At 38.0% G+C, this 15604-nt stretch overlaps 1 long non-coding RNA gene across 3 annotated transcripts; it reads right to left on the reverse strand.

Moving 5' to 3' along the window:
- Nucleotides 1-6861: 6861 nt before the first annotated feature.
- On the reverse strand, nt 6862-13231 carry LOC116725529 (uncharacterized). Of its 3 annotated transcripts, XR_004340418.1 has the most exons (4): nt 13168-13231; nt 7696-7761; nt 7509-7602; nt 6862-7074 (listed from the first exon to the last, which is right to left on the reverse strand). It is a non-coding gene; the product is annotated as an uncharacterized LOC116725529 (long non-coding RNA). The 3 variants fall into 3 exon arrangements; XR_004340415.1 differs by lacking the exon at nt 6862-7074 and having other exon boundaries at nt 7205-7602; XR_004340417.1 differs by lacking the exon at nt 6862-7074 and having other exon boundaries at nt 7205-7602; nt 7696-7764; nt 13168-13224.
- Nucleotides 13232-15604: the final 2373 nt, after the last annotated feature.

Raw genomic sequence — 15604 nt, forward strand, 5'->3', positions numbered from 1 at the left:
AACTTATTTTATTTTCTGCTTACAGCAGCAGCAGCAATATATTTGCTACATAGATTAAAGATTCACGGTCTCATTATTTGACATGGTTGTTCTGTTCAAAACCTTTTGGTTTGCTTGAGCAGAAATGGTGTAGTGTCTGGACATGTTAAAATGTTCAACTTTTACCACCCTAAATCCTCACTACTTTCCTATAGTTCACTTTTTATTTTATTTTACTTGTTGCACGGACTCAACTTAAATAGATTAACTTATAAAGCTTTTTTTATATATATATCCAAATGTTCCTGCCACTTGTTTAAGATGAGTACAAACAACAAGTCGATGATAATTAAGTGATGTTCGCTTGAACTTTTTTTAAGTCTAATGTTTTATTTTACAGTGAGGAAGGCCGGAGTCTAGCTTTAGCAGATGGCTGAAGGCATCTGATCCGCTTCAAACTCAGTACCTGTTTGCTCCAAGGCAAAACTTTGGTATGGTTAAATTTAGTGGCTAAAGAAAGTCAGACGGTTTATTCTCCAATGTGAGAAATCCCTTGAGGTTGTCAAGTTTCTTGTTTGATCAGATCTTGTTAGTCAGTATGATTACTAATTAACGGTTGATTCTTTTGTATCTAGATGCAATGTAATCATTCAATTCACAATTGAAGTTTTATTATCGGGATGCAGCAGATAAAATATTTCATAGTATATTTCACTGATTCCTTTCATACAGTCTAAACTCTCTGAAAAGGAAAAAAGACCTTTCAGAGAAATATAATTTTGATTGCTTTGAGTATAATGATATTTTACTTAATCTGACTGATATGATCTTCTTTAGCGCATACTGATGCTTCGCATTGATCATTTATAAGCTTATCAATTACAAGAGGTGTTGAACTGTCTGTTAGAGAACATTAGTGAACAGCATCATTAGGACCAAGGAACAAAAGCTGCAGATCATTTTAAAGGTAACAGAACAATTCACCATGTTGTGAGCAACTCTTGGAGCTTGGTTGTGTAGTGAGTATGTTTAATTTTTATTTTTAGGTAAAGTGTACCAATAGCAAACTTAGTCAATGTTATTATAAGTGGGGCTAGTTGTCAGAAGATGTAAGTAAGTCTCGGTGAGAGGGAGTATTTAAGAAAAAACACAAATTCACTGATTAAATTGTTGGTTGATAGCCGGCATATATTTGAATTTGTGCAACAAACACCAAAAGAAAAAAACTATTTCAAACTGAATGGCCATTCAGTTTGATAAATATTTACACATTCAATAAATCAATAGAAATCCAAGGGCACACATTAAAACATCAAATCTAAATAAATAATATGAATTATATTAACTATTTTAATACAGACTGATGGTTCACATTGATCATTTAAAAGTTTTAGTAATGAAAAATTTCAACTGTAGGGAAAGCTGGAAGATACATATAAGTATCCTCCCCGAGGCCTGTTTAGTCCCTGTCAGATATTCTTCAGAAATAAATTTACAGATGAGGAACTTTTACTAACTGCAAGTGTTACAGAAAATAGAGTTTCAAATGTATTTAAACCAAGATTTACTATTTTGGAGAAAATATGAAGCAGTGGGAAGATAAGTGTTGATTCAACAGCGTGAAAAAAAACCCTGAACAAAATCATTCACAATGATGCCAGGACAAAGTCTGGACAAATTCTTTAACTGCGGAAAGATAAAAGTTAAATTTGAGCAGCCTCACTTAGGCCTGTTTACTGTCTGTCACATGTTCTTCAGAAGTACGTGTACAAATGAACATTTACTGAAATGTTTCACACTAGCTAGTGTTACAGAAAAAAAATCTATAAGAGTTTAAAATTTAAGTGATGAAGGAAATCACAAACTCATAGTCAGCACTGACTAATCGTTCTACCATAAAATAAAGCAGTAAAACAGTTAAAACTCTAGGCTTTCTGTAGAGGTCTGTGTTCAGTCTTACGGGTGCGCACACACAGATGGCAGGGGCTGGGGTCAGCCCTGCACCCACACACACACACACACACACACATCCAGAGTAAGAGGGCAGGAGTCCTTATGTCCTACACACACACAAACACACGCACACACACAGATGGCATGGATAAATCTAAACTTATCTAGGAAAGGTGACAATCTATGTATTAATCTTGATACTGACGATCACTTATTGTTTTTTTGTGCTCTAATTGTACTGTACTTTAATTTGCTCACAAGTGGTCACATGTGCCACTGGCACACAGATGGAGTGCTGCAGATCCTGAGAGCTGATAGCTGATAATCAATAAGCATGGTGACCAAAGCCCATCCAGACGGTTGAGGTCTGTGAGCTGGTGTTTTAAGTTGTACTGAAAATTTGTTTTCCGAAATTATTCTCAATCATCTAACACTTATTGTATTTCTCTTAAAACTCATAATGTTTATTCATTCTTTAATTATATTATTTTAAAACACAGAGGTCAGAAGGTGAAGGAATATCGGATGGGGTTTGGGGATGGGGGGAGGGGCATCATGTGACCGGAAATTAAAATCAATTAATGATTAGGGTCATAAATCACTCATCAATCAAACTCCGATTAAAATTTGACAGAAGGGGTCCTATATACCTCTCTATCAGCGCAGCACTGAGAAATACTTAGATTCTGGGAAGCTGCATCCAAACCGGGAGCTGAGGCCTCTCCTCCTGAAGAGCCGCCTGTCTGAAACAATAAAAAATAAATATATTCTGTGATGGAGGAGCCGTCACGAGCTGGGACTTAGAGTCCTTGTCAGCATGCCCGCACACACGTACACAATCACTAACTTACTTTTGTTGCAGCTTGGACTGGGGCGGTTCATCGTGGGTGCACACGCGGTGTTCCTGCTTCAGTTAAACATTCATTCTAACCTATTTTTAGCATTAAACGTTTTCCCGGTTCTGTTTTCAAGTAGGGTGTTTCCGGATTGTGGCGTGCCGGGAGGGAGTCACATGAGGAGGTGATGTCATCAGAGCGCACTGGGTGTTGTCTATTAAACTGAGTATTGTATTTTGTTTGCAAGTTTATTTTATTTTATTTTTTTTTCTATTATTATTATTATTATTATTATTTTGTATACTTTACAAACTTCAAACTGATTTGAAGTTTGATTCAAATCAGAATCAAACTTCTGATTTGAGTTAGAAGTAATTAGTATTTTTGCTAGTTTGGATTGTCTGTGGGCGGAGCCTGTGGCTTTAAAAGCAGGGCTCTGCTCCACAGGAGGCAGTCTGTGGTTAGACTCCTGAAGAAGTCACGCTGGAGGTGATGGACTACTGCAAGTGAACACTGTTAAAAAAAAAGTCTGTAAAATAAACAGTAAAAATCTGTGAAATCATGACAGAAAAATTTTGTAAAGAAAAACACAATGATATTTTGTTCATTTAACAGTATGATGTTGTATAATGTAGAACCGAAAATTATTGTAAATTTTAAAATAGAAAATTGCAAATAATATTGTATTTTGTTGTGGAAAACACACATTTTGTATTTTTAATGGAAAAAGTTGTATCCTTCACAACATTTTTACATTTCAGCAGTGAAAAACTAACATTTACATTCTGTGATTATTAAATCCAAATGAATTGGAAGCTAGCTTACCTTTTTTTTTTTTTACTAGGGAGAAGTAAGTTTGGGCTTCCCTGTTTAAGCTGTTGCCCCAACTCCAGATAAGTGGAAGATGGATGGATGGATGGACAATGAAATAAATGAATAAATTAATAGATTTGGAAATTAATGTGGAATTACGTAATTATGATTCCACATTGTTTACTTCCAATTTTGTTTACTAGTTATCTATTTATATTCACTTGTGTTTTCCCACTTCTTTAGATTGTCATTTCCTCTTTAATTCATTTACTTGTTCTTTGTCAATTTTGATTGGATCATTTCTTCATATTTCACGACTAACGTGGAGGAAACACCTGAATCAACAAGGAAGTCATGTACTTGCTTATTGGTACATGTATTTTATTTTTATTTATTTTTTTTGCTAACACTGGATTTTTTTACCTTCACCGTTGCCATTATAAGCTCAAAGTTCGGCTACTGCAAGAAAGACGGAGATCACCGCGTTGTGCTCAACTTCTCCCATTCGCTGGACAGCGCGGTCTGTTCTGCTCTCTGATTGGTCCGCTTACCTGGCGCCTGAAAGCTGTTTTGAACAAGTTCGTTCAACGGTTCTCATCTCAGAAGAAGCTGAATTGTGCTCAAACCTCGACAAAGAAAAGAACGCTGTTTCCCAGCCAGTATACCTAGGTGGGCCCCATATGGGATAAAAGAGGGCTGTCGTATGGGTCCCAAAAGGGTTTGTCCACGGTTTCCATGGTGGCCCCACATGGGTTTGCCCAGGTAGATTTTAATGGGCTCTGACTGGGTCTTCAGTGGGGCCCAGATGGTTAACTTACACGAGGCCCATCTGTGGCCCACTAGGGTGCTTTCAGGAATATTTACCTGGGCCCCAATTGGGTCTGAACTGGGCTAGAATATGGGTAACAAATTAGTAGTTCCACATTTTCCATGATGGGCCCATATGCTTTAGCCCATAATGGTTTACAGGCCCTGACTGGGTTTTCAGTGGGAGCCAGATGCCTTAATCCTTATAGGAACAATGGGGTTGTTCTCACCTAACCTTGAAATGAATAACATTCATAGATATGCAGTTTTAAACAAACCAAAGTCCTAAAACGCTTTATCACAAAATTTGTTTAAAGAGAAAAAAAGAAATTTCCTTTGGTCAAGGCTTTTTATTTTGTAATCAGAAGTCATTTTATACCTCAGCAATTATTAGAACTTAATTAACAAAGCAAACGGTGCCACAAGCACAAATGGCGCTCTTAAACAACAACAACAAAAATTTAAATCTACAAAATTGTTCACATGGCATTTTTGAACAACAAACTTGTTTACTGGTACATACACACACCTTTCACAAAACCTTTTAGAATAACCTGCATGCATGCTTACACTTGAAAGCTCGCATATTATTGTAACTGTCCTTCTTGGAAGACCTGCCCACCAGAGTGAGAACTGGCAGCCTCCCTACTTGCTCTAACTCTCCCACCTCTGTCACGGGCTCCAGTGAACCACTCAGAGTGCCTTTTCCACATCTTTATGTGTGAGTCCAACGATGGAACCATTTCTTTTAAGTGCCTGTAGCGGCTAAAATCCTATATTTTAGGCTACTGGTTGTTGTGCTTGAAGGCGTTGTTCTTACGTGCGTTCAGTAGAGATTCATCAGGCCGATCTTTAGTTTGACTTATAAAAAGGTCATTTATTGAACAGAACAATGTCCATTGTTTGCTACTTCAATGTAGCTACACGTAAATTCGACCTCAAAACCTAAACCAAACACAGTGGAAAACTGTTGCCTCTTCCCACTAACAACACCTGAACAGAATCACCGTTGACCTTAAATACCCATCCCCCATCAGACACACAGAACTCAAAATGAAATTCGCCCCCTGGTGGCGATAAACACAGAAAAGGATAAATGGCTCCTACAGTGCCCCTAAAATAACAAGCAAAGGTAGAAACTGTATTAGCGTTTTACTTTAGTACAATGTAACATTCATGACATTTGCCTCTCCCCCTTCATGGGGCAAAAATGCTTGCAAAGATCTGCCAAAATAAAAGCACTCGAGTCTTTATTATTATGAACACACACTAGATTCTTAGTTCAAATTGAAAATATCCATCTATATCTTTCTTCTACTGATATAAGAAAGGTTCTATAGTTATTTTGTATTGTTTGAAATACAAATATCATTTAAAATTTTTGTCAGCTATCAAAAGTTCTTGAGTGAAAGAACACTATGTGAATAAAACCAAAAGATTACTACAAATAAACACAAGGCATATGACAAACAAAATAAATTAACAAATGTTTAAGGAAAAAAAGTGAAAAGAAAAGTTACTCTGACCATAAAAACTGATATTTACCATTCACAACATCAAAGAGACGCAGGTCCCGGAACTGGTGTTTCCCATGTCGGCCAAACAGGTTGAACTGGACTGCTACTTCATGGGACATCAGGAATCGCATAGCCCGTCGTATCGCGTCATCCAAGGATGCTCCTCCAATTTCTGCAACCATGGCAACCTTAAATATAATGACAATTGCAAGACAACATTTGAAAATCAGGATGCAATTTAGTTTTTATTAATTGATTTGTTATTGTTTCACACATATATAGCTTATATGCTTAATTTTATACATGGACAAAATGCCAATTAATTTATGCATCAATTTAAGGGAGGCCTGTCACAATAAATTTTTCTGGACAATAAATTCCCAGAAGTTACTGTGATTAAATGTTTTACAACCATTTTCAAATAATATAATAGTAAGAACACATTCTCAAAGATTGATAAACTTTGAATTCTAATGAACAATGAGCATTGCAACTGGAAGACAATTTAAATATCCAATTATGAAGTCTTTGTAAACAAATGTGTACTTCAAAAAATGGCAAGTTGAGACCTAAACACCAGACTGAATACTTGTCAAGCAGTTTTTAGTAGAAACAGAAAAATTATAAATTATGGGAATTTGTTTTAATTTATCATGTCATTAGTTAATTGCTTACTGCAATGGGGCTAATTTAATGTTAATTTTTAAGGAACAAAATTTTAACTTACAACTCCAGACATGAAGTCTGAGTCACCCAGCTTCTCATTCATGCCCAGGACATCATTGATTGTACACATTGGAAAAACAGCTCCTTCAGGTGGTTCAACCGGTGGTGAAGCAGATTTCTGTCTCAGCAAGGTACTCAACAACTGTCCGTGTAGTTTTTGTGTTTCTCTAACCTCCTCAAGAAGTGTAACCAGCCTAGTAAACATAGCCTCTCCCAAGCTGGAGCTGCTCAAAGAAGTCCCAGGACTCATAGAAAGACTTGCAGTTGCGTTTCTCAGATTTGGAGTTGTGCTGGGGCTTCTCTTTCTGGACACACCGAGACTACACACTTTTGAGGCAGATCCAACTGTGGTAAGTTCCAAGCGAGGAGAAGGTGGAACTTCATTCTCTGAGGAGTCCACACCGTCTTCACTTGAAGAAAATGTGCCCCATTTGTGGGAGGATCTGAAATGATAAATCAGAATTTAACAAGTGGTAAAAGTTGGTAAAAAAAAAACAAAAAAAACCAAAAAGGCTACAGTCTAGTGAGCAATTTAACTATTTTATTTCAAGTTAACTGAGAAATACAGAAATAAGATCCAAAAGATAAAACGTTACAGTGGAACCTATGACAACCAATATGGTTAAAAAAACAGTAATCTAGTTCATTTAAAGTAGGAATGTGGCAAAATCTATAGTAAAGCTCACAAGTATTAGCATTTTTTCCTGTGTAATTTTCCATTCTTACAAATATGTTGTTCCTTTAAGTCCTGAAGGATGAGAAAAAAAGTAAAGCAAAGAGAACCAAATGGGTAAAGGGATTGAGAGCGGCTCAAATGACAACTAGGAAGACAGAAGGTTTAGAGTTGTGTGTTACATAAGTCCCTGTTCCACACTACCTTCTACGTCGCTTTTCTGGGATATCATTATCTGTTTGAAGATCTGATGTTGCTTCTGCCCTTGCAAGCTTTCGTCGTGCTTCTCCATAGCAGTCTTTAGAAAATAATTTTTTTAAAAAAGGATTAACACATTTGTAAATCTAAAGCTCACGTTTTCAAAATTTTCATACAAGTAAATGTTTGTCACCTGCATTTCCAAGAACACGCACACAGCATATCTTCCATGAAGCATCTGGCTGTAGTTGTTGCTTTACTGCTTTAGTGACATTTATACCAACACCTGCTGGCCAGAAGCACTGAACCTTGTTTTCATCTGTAAACCAACATGATGGGATAATAGCCACCAACTTCTTTCCCTCTGTTGATTCTTCAATGAATTCCACGACGCTGAAGGACATGCTGGAAGTTCATATTAAGTAAATTAGTGGTCATGTAACTGAGGAAAAACAACATGACCGTTCCGCAAAGGAAGGACTACCAGTTTTTTTGTCAGGCTTGTCACCGGTACACCATAAAGATGGTCAGAAAGTTGTGTCATAGTTCTGATTCCTAGACAAGATGAATCAATAGGGTATCTGCAGAAACAGTCTTGTTGTTCATAAAATTGACACACAGTGTACATGGCTCCAGATAACAACTGTATTATATTCCTTATTACAGCAACTCTGCCCTCAACATCAAAACAGTTATCTCCTACACAACATGATATGACAGTTCCCTCATGTCTGTACTGCCTGAACTGCATGTGAGCAGGAAAGTCTGGGAGAGTTGGACCACATGAATGTGGAATTTGAGCTTTACTCTGTCTTCCATCTTCTCCCAGAATGGGTTTTTCAGCTAAACGCCAGACGACTTGTTGGAGAGGGTTTTGGGGTCTTCGTACAAGTCGCTTCAATGTCCCAAGATAATTTTCAAAGGGAAAACATGAAATATTGTCCAAGGCACCATATTTTCTGGCATCATCAACTAAATGTATGAGACAGTGGGTGTTGTAGACCAAGTGTTCTGTTCCATACAACTTCGCAAAATTGGTAACATAACACTTCAACAGTTTTCCAGCATAGCCACAGTATTTACAGCACAAAACAGGACTGAGAAGAATTGACATTGCTATTGAGAGCAACATAAAGTTGTTGTACATTTGTGCTGATAGTCGTCCTTGAAGAACCACTGGGCCAGTGTACAACAGAAATTGTCTGAATTCTGTTGCCTTCCATTGACTGTACTTCATCAGTGAACGTGGTTTTCTAGAAAAATTTTTAGGAAGGTGATCTCTCACTGATTTCAAGTGATTAGAAATAATTGAAATGGTAACTGCAGACAGACGACACCTTAAAGGTCCTTTGATCCACAAACTTATAACTTTTTTAACATGTCCTAAACAAATCAGATGCATATAGTCAAGCACAAAGCTTGACACTATTCCTACACCAAGCTGCTGCAAGGGTGAAACTCCATGATGGTGGTCTTCATCTGTCAAAAGTTCAAAAGTTTCATCTGTTCGTAGAGGTGCTGTGTAATCAGGAAACACAACCTTCTTATCCATGTAAATTCCATGCTCTACACAGCGTTCACAAGAGCTGTAGCCAGAATGACCTTTGATACATTTCAAAAATGCCCGAGCAGGTGCATCACAGATGAAGGCATCTGGAAGTGCAACATTAAAATGTTTTCCTCTGTAATTCAAACCCTCTTGAGTTATTGACTTCAGGTCTTCAATAAACTCTTTCAGGTATTTCGTGACAGAGTCGGGCTTGGCCACACCTGCATACAAGCCAATGATAAACACACCAGATTTTGGAAATTCCTTAATCATGGCCAAAATAGGCCACAACTCCATTTTTGAACTTTTGAAGAGTGGTAAGCCATCAATGTTCACCCGGAGAGTCAACGTATCAACTGAAAGATGAGAGTCATTTAAAAGCTGTGAAGTTAGTGTCTTAGCCAGTCCAAAATGATGGTAAATACCATGTCCCATTTCTTTCACTTCAAAGGTTTTGGGAGTTGACAAAAGACTTCTAGAATCCTTGGGTAAATCCAAACCATAGTGCACTAAAATATGTAGCAGCTCTGTCAATGCACTGTGTGAGATATTTCGATTTGCTGCCCAATCAGCAAGCTTTACTTTAAGTGTACGTGTGCGATCAATTTCTTCAGACGTGCTGTTCAAATCTATTTCAATGCTACTGGCAGTAAATTTTCTTCCAGCAACTCGTTGTTCTTCATGTTCATCTTCAAATTCTGCATCAGTCTCTTTTTCACTCAAATGAGCTTCAAAGTTCCACTCTTCACTGGAAATCTGGTTGTCCACTTCCGAAGCATAATCCAAATCAGAAAATGTGCCACTTTTGACCTTGAAGTCTTCCAAAAACTTTAAATGCTCAGAAACTTTGGCTTTAATTCGTCTTCTTTTTGTCCGAGAACTACAATAATAATCCATTTTTTTAAATCTGTAAAAACACAAACAAAGCACACTTTCAGATGGCTATTTACTAAGGAATGATAGAATACTTGTCTAAAGACTGAAATATAATTTTGTCTTTGCCAAATGCTTTTTTATTTAACACAATAATTAATCATAAGAATTTTACTATTAAAGGTACTTTATGTGTTAGTTGAAATTTAAAAGGTGATAAGCAAGGACAAATTGAGTTTTCAGAATGTAAAATTAGTATGGAATTAAAATTTATATTTCACAAGAAGTGCAACAACCAAACAACCTGAGTAAAGACAACATCCCTGAATCATAAAATAAATGTATATGTCTCAGATGTCACAGTTTTTATGATACTAATGCAACTGGTTATCCAGTTATTACTCAGTGCACTGCTTATTCAAATATTGGCAACAAGTATATAAATAAAAAAAATACTTGATTAAGTACGTAATTAGCAAAATCTAGAAAATAATTCAATTTTGATTATAAATTTAAAGATTGTTTCAACACTGATTTGTGTCAAGGGATTTCTTTATTTTGAAAATTTATAACTTGCATCATGTCACTCTTGCACACGCCACTGAGAAATATTGCATTTGTTTCTATAAATCTACTTAAAATTGCTTTTTTCTACAGATCGCTTAATTTCTCCAGACAAATTTGAAAGCACATTGACAAAATTAATGTTAAACTCATTTATAATTGCCTTAGTGTCATTTAAAGCATTATCGATTAGATCTTAGATCTTAGAAAATAATAAACTAAACATTAAAGGAATTTGGAAAACTTTACATAGCTTGATAAGAAAAAATTCTTCTAATACTACTCACCCTAAATATATTATTTATAATGATAAAACCCTGAATGAAAAAGTTGGGATAGTAAATGGATTTAATGAATATTTTGTAAATGTAGGGCCTACGTTAGCAGAACAAATAAATAAATCAAACCCACTGGATGTGGATTCATCGGAAATATGTATTAAACAAAATACATCATCTATGTACCTGAAACCAGTAGACAAAATTGAAATTAAGGAAATAGTTAATCAATGCAACAATAAAAAATCAATGGACTGGAAGGACATTAACATGTCACTTATAAAACAGATAATTGATGATGTGGCAGATCCTCTAACTTACATCTGCAACTTGTCATTCATATCTGGAACATTTCCAAATGCAATGAAAATAGCGAAGGTTATTCCTCTATTTAAATCTGGAGATAAGAATATAATTAGTAACTATAGACCAGTGTCTCTTCTCTGTCAATTTTCAAAAATACTAGAAAAAGTTTTTAGTAAAAGGTTAGATAATTTCATTGAAAAGCAAAACATTCTGACTGATTGTCAGTATGGTTTTAGAGAAAAAAGATCAACTTCGATGGCACTGATGGCATTAACAGAAGAAATTATAGACAATATGGATAAAAAGAAATTTGCAATTGGTGTATTTCTGGATCTCAAAAAAGCTTTTGATACCATCAATCATGACATGTTATTAAAAAAACTGGAAAGGTATGGCATTAGAGGGGTGCCATTAAACTGGATTAGGAGCTACATTGGAGAAAGGAAACAATTTGTAGAATTAGATGGTCAGAAATCAGACGTACTCAACATAACTTGTGGAGTTCCGCAGGGATCAGTTTTGGGACCCAAATTGTTCATTTTGTATATAAATGACATAGTCAAAATATCAAATCTTATAAAATACATTATATTTGCAGATGATACAAGTATCTTCTGTACCGGAGAAAACATTCAACAACTCTCTAAAGTGATCAACACAGAAATAGAAAAATTACAGCATTGGCTCAAAAACAATAAATTATTTGTAAATTTAGATAAAACCAAATTTATGATATTCGGAAACAATAAAAAACAGGAAAATAATCCAATTAAAATATCAATTGACAGTGTTAATTTAGAAGAAGTACATGAAATAAAATTCTTGGGTGTCATATTAGATAATAAATTCAGCTGGAAATCACACATCGGACAAGTAAAATCTAAAATAGCCAAGAGTGTTGCTGTTATAAGAAGAATTAACTTCGTACTAGACTATAAATCTTTGTTTATTCTATATAACACACTCATTGCACCACATCTGACATATTGTGTGGAAGTCTGGGGGAATACATACAAAACAAATTTACAGCCATTATACCTCTTACAAAAACAATCCATCTGAATATTACATAAAGTGGGATACTGGGAACACACAAACCAGTTATTTATTAAATCAAATATACTGAAATTCTGGGACCTGGTAACATTTAAAACTACACAATTCATGTTTAAGGTCAGACATCAAAAACTTCCACACAGTATACAGGAAATGTTTGCTGACAGAGAGGGTGGTTATTATCTAAGAGGTGAAGGATATTTTAAAAAACAACATATTAGAACAACCAGGAAGAGTTTTTGTTTATCTGTGTGTGGAGTAAATGTCTGGAATGGATTGAATGATGAGTTAAAACAAATTACAAATGTAAACCAATTTAAAAAGCTGATTAAAGCAGAGCTCATTTCAAAATATGCTGTATAAGATGTTTAATATCCAATAGGCTATAATGTAATTGATGATATAAATAGTACTTAAAATAATTTTGTATAGTTATACATGATGAAAAAATGGAAAAATTTCTCTTTTTGATGTTATGACAGTTCATTGAAAATACATTGACAAGTAGGAAAGGGGCAGGACATTATAAGATGTATCTTCTACCTGCTCCTTTTCGAACAGAAAATAAAAAAAAAAAAAAAAAAAAATTTTTTGCATGTCACATGGGCATAATAATTTGTTTCATATTTTATTTCTTAAGTTTGTTTCATTCCATTTTATTTTATTTTCTTTTTGATTGTTTTAAAGTCTGTTCGAAATAAATAAATAAATAAATAAATAAATAAATAAATCTTTTACAGTGGCAAAAGCAATAACTTAACCGTTGTTAAATGACTCATCTTTCAGTTCATATTTTAATTCTAAATGTTAACATTCATGGGGTACCACTCTTCAGAAGTGGTACCCCACTTCTGAAACAAACTCTGGTACCCATGATTAAGGAATTTCCTAAGTGTAATGTTATTATAGAGTCTTATTTACTGTCAGTTTTGGCAGAAGTAGTAATTTGTACATAAAGCTTGCCTGATAAAATGGTTATAAAATTGCAACAAAACATTTAATTCCCAAAACCTTATGAAAATAAAAATTATAAAACTACCTTTTTCAAATCGTTGATGGGTGATCTTCACAGTTTCGTGCTCTTCAAGTCTGCAAAGAAATATATTTTCATAATGGAGCCTTGGCGAAAATTCAAACTGGGAGACTCGACCAGCTTCACCACATCATCTAATCACTACGCCCGACCGCAGCCAATCCGGACCGGAGCTTCACGCCACTCCAGCCAATCGTCGTCCAAAGACACCTTCAAAAGTCCGAGCTACCCTGGGGTCTTCCTGCTCGTCAGCCGTGCTTCGAACCTACGTGAACGCTTCTCCTACCTCTCAGACATTCAGTCAACAAGTTTCAGCTGCCTTCCGTCCGCCCAGATCCAGGGAGTGTCCCTCACCGGCCGGCTGCGCTCCTGTCGACTCCCCGCTACTCCTCACCAATCTAACCGCCCTCATCACGCCTTCCTTCGGCCTCCATCGGCGACAACGAGCCGGAATTTTCCGTCCTCCCCTCGTTGACGTCGCAGTCCTCCGCTATCTGCCCGGTTCCCCGCTCCGGCTCACCATAGGCTGCTGCGGCTCATTGGCGCTGTCCCCCGCAGCAAGCGCGGGTTGTCTCCACGATCCGCCGTGGCTGCACCGACGCACGTCGGCTCTTCCTGCTCGCCCCACCATGGACTCGATCCGTTGCCCGATCGTCTCTCCCAGTTCACCTCCGAGAGGACGTCGCATCAGACCGCTACGCCCACCTCCACCTATCTCGGCTCGCAGCTGGCTTGTCAGCCTCATCAACCCGCAGCTTCATCTGCGCCCATTGGGCGTCATCTAGGTAAGACGTACCTGCTCCTGACTCGTTCATTCTCCCTTCGCTTTACGTCTCTGTCAGCGTACCAGCGCCTTTAACTCATGTTTACCACGCCTCCTATCGCCGGTCGGTCTTGGCATTTCCAGGGTCGCGACTAGCTCGTAATGTTAGTTCCCCGCTCAGGCCGCCGTAGCCCTCTCTTCCCTCTGTTGCTAAGATCGCTCCAAATTCTGTCAGTAGTTCCAGTTTGCATTTCAGCTCATTCTGGCCTCCGCCCCAGCTGCCGCTGGTCTCCTAATCGCAGCACCATTTTCTTTAAGCTTTTCATGACTAGTAGAGGGGATCCGCCTAAAGTTCCATATAAAACGCACCTGAAAACAAACGGAGTTATGGGCAATCTTTTATTTACAATTTCTCTTTTCTGGGAAAAAAAAAAAAAAAAAAAAAGCCGTGCTGCCCCTTCTACTCCAGATCCATGCAAGCAGCCCATCCACACAGATGGCAGAGCGTCCGAGCGCTGCAGCTCCAAAATGGTGCAGTCATCAGGTGTCTGAAAGAGAAGATACCTTAACTATGGACCCAGCAGGTAGATTACCCGAGAGCAGAGACGCAGCCTACCTAGATCCACGCTTATCATCTGGTGAACCAGGTGGAAACGTAATAATGCTGCAGGAACACACGAATGGCTTCATTAGTAGGTCCAGCATCCACAACAACCGCAATCCCAGCCATTGACCGTAGATGGCTTGACGATCTCAGTTGAGCAATCAGGAACACAAGCCACTCAGGCAGCCGACATACACGGGGAGAAACAGTCACGCACACACACCTTAGCAGCACCATCAATCACGGGGCCGCTCCTGGCACAAAGCGGGGAGGATGGTTCTCCTTCCCCCTCAGTCGGGCCAATGTCGCACCCCGAGTAGTCTGATCATCAGAAGCCGCTCGTAGGCTCTCTAATTTTGCAGCTTTATTGCAGCCGGCAGACCGGATCTCATCTGCGTACTTTCCAGTCGTCAATCTTAACCTCCACCCTCGAACAGTCAGCTTCACCTGCACAGCGATACGAACTTCATGAGTCCTCTTTCAAGTGATTCATAGTTCACAACGCCGCTCGCTCTGACAGCTTTCTTTCCTCGTCATCCATTGGTTCCGACCCATATCAAGGAGGCATACAAACAGTTAGTACGCAGACATGCGCGCTAGGTGGTCAGCGTCATCTGTACAGCCGTCAGTTCGATACACGCGACGGGATAAAACCAGCCAACGTTCTTCTGGTAAATGAATGGTCAGTAATTACCGCTGGAGCTAGTCGTAGCCGACCACAAAGCTCGCTCGTATAAAACAAGCCTCCCGTTCCCCGATAATCCGACTGCTTACCACCAAGCCGGACCGTCGCTGGCAATATGACTCACGAAGATCTAACTTCCCTGTTATGTGGCCGATTACCTAAAAGCGTTTCGGTAATCCCTTTCTGTCGGTCGTTGGAGCAGGACATATGGCGATCCTCATTGGCAGGAAACTAAACTCCGGCCCGACGTTGACTCTCGGTCTCGTGTACGTGCTCTAGTCTACCGCGCAGTAGGAATCCTGACTTGTTCTACCCTTTTCCTTGCGTTCTCTAAAGAGCTTTTGGGGGATTTACAGGCCCCCATTATTTAGCGATCCAACTTCGTCTCATT

The sequence above is a fragment of the Xiphophorus hellerii genome, chromosome 1 (assembly GCF_003331165.1).
Source record: "Xiphophorus hellerii strain 12219 chromosome 1, Xiphophorus_hellerii-4.1, whole genome shotgun sequence".
Classification (NCBI taxonomy): Eukaryota; Metazoa; Chordata; class Actinopteri; order Cyprinodontiformes; family Poeciliidae; genus Xiphophorus; species Xiphophorus hellerii.